The sequence below is a fragment of the Cadophora gregata genome (assembly GCF_030347475.1).
Source record: "Cadophora gregata isolate MNR1 chromosome Unknown scaffold_60, whole genome shotgun sequence".
Lineage (NCBI taxonomy): Eukaryota > Fungi > Ascomycota > Leotiomycetes > Helotiales > Ploettnerulaceae > Cadophora > Cadophora gregata.
Genome location: NW_026695982.1, coordinates 6,217 through 14,807, shown reverse-complemented (window position 1 = coordinate 14,807; position 8,591 = coordinate 6,217). Strand labels below are relative to the sequence as shown.

Sequence of the window (8,591 nt, the reverse complement as noted above, 5' to 3'; positions counted from 1 at the left end):
TGGGTACAACAGATTTTGATGCTTTATACAAAACTAATTTTAATTATTCAACACAATTATTTTTATTTTATGGTATATTTATAGCATTCGCTGTAAAAACACCTACGATATTCTTAAATACTTGATTATTAAAAGCTCATGTAGAGTCACCCCTAAGTGGTAGTATAATATTAGCTGCTATTGTGCTTAAGCTAAGTTTATATGGTATTTTCAGATTAATATTACCTTTATTACCTAAAGCTTCTTTAGATTATACATATATTATATATCTTATCGGTGTTATTACTATTATATATGCTAGTTTTAGTACTTTAAGAACAATAGATATCAAAGAACTTATAGCTTATAGTTCTGTATCACACGCAGCTGTTTACCTTATCGGTGTATTTAGTAATACTATACAAGGTATAGAAGGTGGTATAGCTTTAGGTTTAGCACACGGTTTTGTTTCTAGTGGTTTATTTATTTGTGCTGGAGGTGTATTATATGATAGATCTGGAACTAGGTTAATTAGTTTCTACAGAGGTATTGCTCAGATAATGCCATTATTTTCTATCTTATTCTTCATTTTATCTTTAGGTAATTGTGGAGTTCCTCTTACTTTAAATTTTGTAGGTGAATTTATGTCTCTTTATGGTGTATTTGAAAGATTACCTTTACTAGGTGTATTTGCTAGTTCATCTATAGTGTTTTCTGCTGCATATACTATATATATGTTTAACAGAATAGCTTTTGGAGGATCTTTCAGTAAATTTTTCGAAGCTAACATAAGTGATGTTAATAAACGTGAATTTTTTATATTACTTACATTAGTGATATTTACAGTTGTATTGGGTGTATATCCTGCTCCAATTTTAGACGGTTTACATTACTCCGTTTCATCTTTAATATACAATAGTTAAATCTGAAGATTATATAAAAAAATCTTTAACATTAATGTTAAATAAAAACTATAAGTAGCTGTAAAAACCCACATAATATGCTAGGTTTATATTTTTCAAATATAGATATTTATTACTATTAAAATAATATAAACTATAAAGGGATTAGCTTAATGGTAGAGCAACCGTTTTACACACGGTAGGCTAGGTGTTCAAGTCACCTATTCCTTAATCTTTTATATATAGTAATATATGTAAAGGAAAATTTACATGTGTCAGAATAATCTTTATATTTAATTATATAATAATGTAAAAATAGATAACTATAACATTGAAAAATATAAAAAATATAATATGCCACAATTAGTTCCATTCTATTTTATAAATCAGGTAACATTTGCTTTTATATTACTTGTAATTATGATATACGTATTTTCTAAATTTATATTACCAAGATTTGTACGATTATTTATTACTAGAATATTTATAAGTAAATTATAATATTTATTATAATTTCTCTCTTTTCTGTTATGTTAAACGTCATATTTAACCCTTATAGGTTTATAAACAAATATAACGTTTAACATATAGATTCAAAGTACCTCGTAATTAAAAATTTAAGCATATATAAAAAGGTTATAATATAGGTTTAAAGTTATTCGCAATTAAAGTTTTAGTCTATAAAAAGGATTAAGTTAGAATATATCAATAAAAATAAAAAAGTAAACTAGCAAATGTCTAATTTAGCTTATACAACAATCACAAGTCCCTTAGATCAGTTTGAAATTAGGAACTTATTAAGTTTAGATGCCCCTATATTCGGTAATTTACATATATCATTAACTAATATAGGATTATATTTAACAATAGGTGCTTTCTTTGTATTAACATTGAATGTTTTAGCTACTAATTATAATAAAGTTGTAAGTAATAGTTGATCAATAAGTCAAGAAACCATTTATGCCACTATACATAGTATAGTAACAAACCAAATAAACCCTACTAAAGGACAAATATATTTCCCTTTTATCTATACTTTATTTATATTTATATTAGTAAATAATTTAATTGGTATGGTACCCTACAGTTTTGCCTCAACAAGTCATTTCATATTTACTTTTGCTCTTAGTTTTACTGTAGTGTTAGGTGCAACTATATTAGGTTTCCAAAAACACGGTTTAGAATTTTTTTCTTTATTAGTGCCTGCAGGTTGTCCTTTAGCATTATTACCTCTATTAGTATTAATAGAGTTTATATCATACTTATCTAGAAATGTTTCTTTAGGTCTTAGATTGGGTGCCAACATATTAAGTGGTCATATGTTATTAAACATTTTAGCAGGATTTACATATAACATTATGACTTCTGGATTTATTTTCTTCTTTTTAGGTTTAATACCTTTAGCATTTATAATAGCCTTTTCAGGTTTAGAATTAGGTATTGCCTTTATACAAGCTCAAGTATTTGTAGTTTTAACTAGTAGTTATATTAAAGATGCTTTAGATTTACATTAATCTATAGTAAATATATAAATTTTTTTTATACCTTTTACTGTGCTAAACTGTATAAATAATAAAGTATGTTTTTGTGATACTAATAGTACAAGTGCTATATTTAGTATAGTATAGGAAAGTCCGGTGCTTATTGAATGTCAACACCTAAAAATGAGTGTTGGGTAAAAACTTGAGTGTTAAATAGAAAATATTTAATATCTTTCTATAGTTCAAAAAACTATAGGTAAATGTATGTAAAACAAATAATAAAAAACAACGATATAAAATAACAACAATAAAAAAAAAATCAACATATCAAAAAAAAATATATACAGTAAAAGAATATTAATGAGAACGCAAGCTTGACATTAGGCCTTATTATAGACTAATAACTATAACAGGATCCGGCTTAAAATTATCCAAAAACAAAAAAAATATCTTAATAAAAAAAAAATTTTTTTTTATTAATTAAGTTAAGATGTATTAGTAATGGTATAGTAATGTACTTCTTAAATTAGTAAAAGTTTATATTTTCTATACCTATAAATTGAGTTTGATGATGGCTCTGAATGAACGCTGTCCAAGTGCTTGACACATGCTAATCGAACGTCTAATCTAATTAATGATTTTTTATCATCTATTTCATTAGAAGTGGTGTACAGGTGAGTATATAACATTTTGGCTGCCTTAAAGTAAGGTTTATAAATACCTTATAATCGCAATGAAAGGAACTAAACTTCCGCTTTAAGAGGACAATAAGTGTTTCGGATAGGTAGTAGTTAAAGTAATGGTTTAACTAGCTTAAAATTCCGTAGTCGAGGCTGAGAGGTCGATCGATCACATTGGGTCTGAAAAAACCCCAATACGTATAGTACAGCAGTGGGGAATCTTGGTCAATAGCCTAACGGCTGAACCAGCAACTTGGGGGAATGAATAGCTTCCGCTAGTTATTTTGGCTGTTTAATTAATTATATACAAAACTTCTGATTTTGTATATAAAAGATTATTCATTTTGATCTTTTTTTGCTGCCGTTGTGGGATCAATTAATTTACCACTCACCGCAAGGCGCGAGGAAGTAATACTTCAGTGGACAAAGTAATATCGATTTTATCGAATAAAGTTCTAGATAGGATACTGATTATGACAATTTCCTGTCTATATGTCTTGACCAAATTACGTGCCAGCAGTCGCGGTAATACGTAGAAGACTAGTGTTATTCATCTTTAGTAGGTTTAAAGGGTACCTAGACGGTATAATTAGTCTTTAATAGGAAACGGTTATACTAGAGTTATATATGAGAAGGTGAGTATTTGTGGAGTAGAGTTGAAATTTTTTAATACCATGAGGACTGGTAAAGGCGAAAGCAACCTTTTATCTAATAACTGACGTTGAGGGACGAAGGCTTGGGTCGCGAACAGGATTAGATACCCTAGTAGTCCAAGCAGATAATGATGAATGCCATAGGTTAGATAAAATTATTTAGTCTATAAATGAAAGTGTAAGCATTTCACCTCAAGAGTAATGTGGCAACGCAGGAACTGAAATCATTAGACCGTTTCTGAAACCAGTAGTGAAGTATGTTATTTAATTCGTAGTTACGCGAAAAACCTTACCACAACTTGAATATTATATTAAGGAAGTCTTATATTATAATAAGAAATATAGAATATATTACAAGCGTTGCACGGCTGTCTTCAGTTAATGTCGTGAGATATTGGTTAATTCCATTAAATTAACGGAAACCCTTGCTTTATTTGCGATTTAATCTAAATAAAGCAGTTCACCATCATATCGGATATGATAACAGGGACCAAGACAAGTCATCATGGCCTTAATGTTGTGGGCGATAGACGTGCCACATATTCCTATACAAAATGATGCGATAATGTGAATTGGAGCTAATCTAATAAAGTAGGATATAACAAGGATTGTAGTCTGAAATTCGACTGCATGAATAAGGAATTACTAGTAATCGTGAATCACCACGTCACGGTGAATTTTTTCTCAGATAGGTACTAACTACTCGTCAGGCGCCGAAAGAAGTGTGTGCAATAAGTTTGGTCTTCCATTTATTTTTACTCTAGTAAATTAGTTCTAGTTATTTTTATGGGAGATTTTCGTATGCGTGACTTTGATTGGTGTTAAGTCGAAATACGGTTCGTGTAGTGGAAATTGCACGGGATTGATTAATGTTAACAATGCATATATTTTATATATACTGTATAATATATACTTATAAACCAGCTCCTTTGGGTTATAAGTACTTATATTATACTAAGGAAGGTTCCGTTTGTTGGTATGACGGGTTGAGCTGTAAACTCAATAGCAATAAGCTGTCGAAGGTTCGAGTCCTTTTCTTCCTAATTATCTTAGGCCTTTATAGCTCAATGGTAGAGCGGAATACTGTTAATATTCCGATAGATGTTCAATTCATCTTAGGGGCTAGGCACTAAGAATACGTATGGCGTGTTGACTTAATGGTAAAGTTTTGTGTTTCGGCCACAAGTATATAAGTTCAAGTCTTATACACGTCTATATTCTTATTTAACTACTCTTTCCTCTTTCGTTAAAAATATTTTTAATAATGGTAGTTAAATTACTTTAATTAAACTTTAATTAAATATAGAGGTTTTTTTATTCCTTTTTTTATTCATGAATAGTCTATATATTTTAAATGAAACTTTCACTAATGGTTATAGATCAGAAATATTAGATATTATATCTATAGCAGCTATATTATGTGGAATATTAGTTATTATTAGTAAAAATCCTATTGTTTCTGTATTATTTTTAATAGGTTTATTTTTAAGTATAGCTAGTTACCTAATGGTATTAGGTTTAAATTTTATTGGTCTTTCTTACTTATTAGTATACGTCGGAGCAGTGTCAATTTTATTTTTATTTATTTTAATGTTAATTAATGTTAGAATAAGTGAACTATTAAGTAATACTAGTAATAGCATACCTTTAGCTATTTTTATTACTATAGTTTTCAACTATCTTTTATATCAAATATTGCCTTATAGTGTTGCTACTTTTAATAGTTATACTGTTTATTTAAACAATACTATAAATGATATTTGATCTCATAATTATAGTGATAGTTTAAATAAATTCTTTAAATTAAATGGTACTGAATTAGACAACGGTGAAATTTCATTTGTTACTAGTAAAATATGAGATGGTAATTTAGCCGAAACTAGCCATATCTCTAGTATAGGAAATATTATGTACACTAGTTATAGTATATGATTAATATTAACTTCTATTATACTATTGTTAGCAATGGTTGGTGCTATTGTTATTACAATAAAACAAAAAAATTAATCATAAATCATTTAAGGATTTAATAACTAACTAAATTGTTAGTTTTATTCTTACCTAAATATTTTTATTATATTTAATATATACTATTAGTATAATTTAAAGTATAATAAGGGTTAGTCTTCTAATTGGTAAGAAACTTTTTTGTCAAGAAAGCAAATGTCGGTTCGAACCCGACCTAGCCCGTAAAGATAATATAAACTATAAAGGGATTAGCTTAATGGTAGAGCAACCGTTTTACACACGGTAGGCTAGGTGTTCAAGTCACCTATTCCTTAATCCTTAATATATAGTAATATATATTACGCCAAAATTATATACCTCTGGTATGCATATATTAATATATCTCTCTTTTTTAATCAAAAAAAGTTTTATATATATTAAAACACATAATTATTTATAATAATAAATGTAAATGACTAATTTGACAAGAAGTAATTTCCAAGCTCATCCTTTTCATTTAGTATCACCGTCACCTTGACCTTTATATACTTGTATTGCATTATTAACATTAACAACTAGTGGTGTATTAACAATGCACGGTTTTAATAATGCAGAAACATTTTTATCTTTAGCTTTTGTAACACTTATTTCATCTATGTCATTATGATGAAGAGACGTTATAAGTGAAGGTACATATTTAGGTAACCATACATTAGCTGTACAAAGAGGGTTAAACATGGGTGTGGCTTTATTTATAGTTTCAGAAGCATTATTTTTCTTAGCTATTTTTTGAGCCTTTTTTCATAGTGCCTTATCACCTACTGTAGAATTAGGAGCTCAATGACCTCCTATGGGTATAGAAGCAATTAATCCATTTGAATTACCTTTACTTAACACTGTTATATTATTATCTTCTGGTGTTACAGTGACATATGCTCATCATTCTTTGATACAAGGTAATAGAAGTGGAGCTTTATATGGTTTAGTTGCTACTGTTATATTAGCAGTTATATTCACAGGTTTCCAAGGTGTAGAGTATACTGTTTCTTCTTTCACTATAAGTGATGGTGCTTTTGGGTCATGTTTTTATTTTGGTACTGGTTTTCATGGGCTTCATGTTATGATAGGTACAGCTTTTATTGCTGTCGGTTTGTGACGTGTTTTAGCATACCACTCAACAGAAAATCATCATTTAGGTCTTGAGTCTAGTATTTTATATTGACATTTTGTGGATGTGGTATGGCTATTCCTTTTTATTTCAATTTACTACTGGGGTTCGTAGATATATTATCTTACCTATTCTGTATTAATTAGCCTCTTTGTTCCATCTAGTTCTTCTAAGTAATAAAGATAATGTTTTTATTATATGTTTATTAGAAGCTTATGTTATATTAGATTTATAGATAAATAATATAAATTATTTTCTTTATATGTCTAAGCTATATTATAGTGTATATTGTACTAGATTTTGTACCTACGGTATCTTATTTTAAGCCTTAAGGCTTAAAATACCCTAAATTTAGATTTAAAAATCTAAAGAGATCTTAGTTTAACGGTAAAACACTAGTCTTTTAATCTTCGTTATATGGGTTCGAATCCCATAGGTCTTATATGTTTACAGATAAAAAATATGATTATTGTTTTGACAAAACTGGTAACAATAAATATACAAAAAAAAATAAACGGCCATAGGTTAATGGTAGACCTTTCGTCTTCCAAACGATTTGTGTCGATTCGAATTCGGCTGGCCGTATACTATAATTATAATTCAGCATATTAATATTATGCTGTATATGAAAGTTCTAATAGTTTTTATATTTTTTTTCCTGATTTGATGGGTTAATTAAAAATAAAAATAGGAAAAGTTGCTATGGGTAAAGCGAGATATTTGCTAAATATTGTGTTATGCACCTGGATGTTCGAATCATCTCTTTTCCGGTATTTTTATTAAGATGTTATTAATATGTAACAATAACATCTCTACTAATTATAAGAGCATAGTTTAATGGTAAAATTTGAAGCTTCAAACTTCACTTTCTCAGTTCAAATCTGAGTGCTCTTGCTTAGTGATATATAAATTTTATTTATATTATCCATTTTGCGTATTTTAACAATATATTTACAAATTACATTCATATATTAAATCAAGGTTCCTTAGCTTAATTGGTAAAGCGTATTCTTGATAAGGATGTGTTTAGAGTTCAAGTCTCTGAGGAATCATGAATATTACTTAATATTATTTAATAATATTAGATAATAGGCAATAAAAGAGAATTGACTGAGTGGTTTAAAGTGATAAGCTTGAAACTTATTTGATTTAATAGATCACATCCGTTCAAATCGGATATTCTCTGGAATTCTTCTTTTAAAGATAAATAAAACGGATTAGAGCCAGGTTGGTTAGGCGCCTCATTTGGGTTGAGGATCTGTTATGTTCGAATCATAATAATCCGAATACAATATCTTAATGAATGTAGGTTAATAAGGTTGTATTAGTAATGTGTAAGATATCTATAAGTAATTTCTATGCATTTATGCATAGGAAAGTATATAAAGAGACTATTAGGGATACCTAGCTATATATTAAAGAGAGTAAAGAAATTTAAAATGTGTATTGCGTGAAGAAATTGTAATATTAGTTGTTCTTTAATCCGGTGAAATATCTGGTAGTAAAATACACATGAACTCTTAGAGAAATTCAATAATAAACGAAGTGAATTGAAATATCTTAGTAACTTCAGGAAAAGAAATCAAACGAGATTCTATAATTAGTGTGAATGAAAGTAGAAGAGCCTTCAAATATAGGTCATAGACTAGAAGAATAATTCGAAGATATGGTAGATATATAATAAGTAAAATGGGCAAAACCTGTTTGAATGTAAAGGGGAACCTTCCTCTAAGGCTAAATATAATATATAAGCGATAGCGTAAAAGTACTATGAAGGAACG

At 28.3% G+C, this 8,591-nt stretch overlaps 8 non-coding genes across 8 annotated transcripts; all 8 read left to right on the top strand.

Moving 5' to 3' along the window:
• The first annotated feature begins 1,040 nt into the window (after positions 1–1,040).
• Positions 1,041–1,112, top strand: ONS95_012773. Its single transcript has one exon. It is a non-coding gene; the product is annotated as a tRNA-Val (tRNA).
• A 3,636-nt stretch (positions 1,113–4,748) lies between these two features.
• ONS95_012772 lies at positions 4,749–4,819 on the top strand. The gene has a single exon. It is a non-coding gene; the product is annotated as a tRNA-Asn (tRNA).
• A 19-nt stretch (positions 4,820–4,838) lies between these two features.
• ONS95_012771 lies at positions 4,839–4,909 on the top strand. The gene has a single exon. It is a non-coding gene; the product is annotated as a tRNA-Arg (tRNA).
• A 903-nt stretch (positions 4,910–5,812) lies between these two features.
• ONS95_012770 lies at positions 5,813–5,885 on the top strand. The gene has a single exon. It is a non-coding gene; the product is annotated as a tRNA-Asp (tRNA).
• A 20-nt stretch (positions 5,886–5,905) lies between these two features.
• On the top strand, positions 5,906–5,977 carry ONS95_012769. The gene has a single exon. It is a non-coding gene; the product is annotated as a tRNA-Val (tRNA).
• Positions 5,978–7,180: 1,203 nt separating this feature from the next.
• Positions 7,181–7,252, top strand: ONS95_012768. Its single transcript has one exon. It is a non-coding gene; the product is annotated as a tRNA-Lys (tRNA).
• A 72-nt stretch (positions 7,253–7,324) lies between these two features.
• On the top strand, positions 7,325–7,395 carry ONS95_012767. Its single transcript has one exon. It is a non-coding gene; the product is annotated as a tRNA-Gly (tRNA).
• A 395-nt stretch (positions 7,396–7,790) lies between these two features.
• ONS95_012766 lies at positions 7,791–7,862 on the top strand. The gene has a single exon. It is a non-coding gene; the product is annotated as a tRNA-Ile (tRNA).
• The last annotated feature ends 729 nt before the right edge of the window (positions 7,863–8,591 follow it).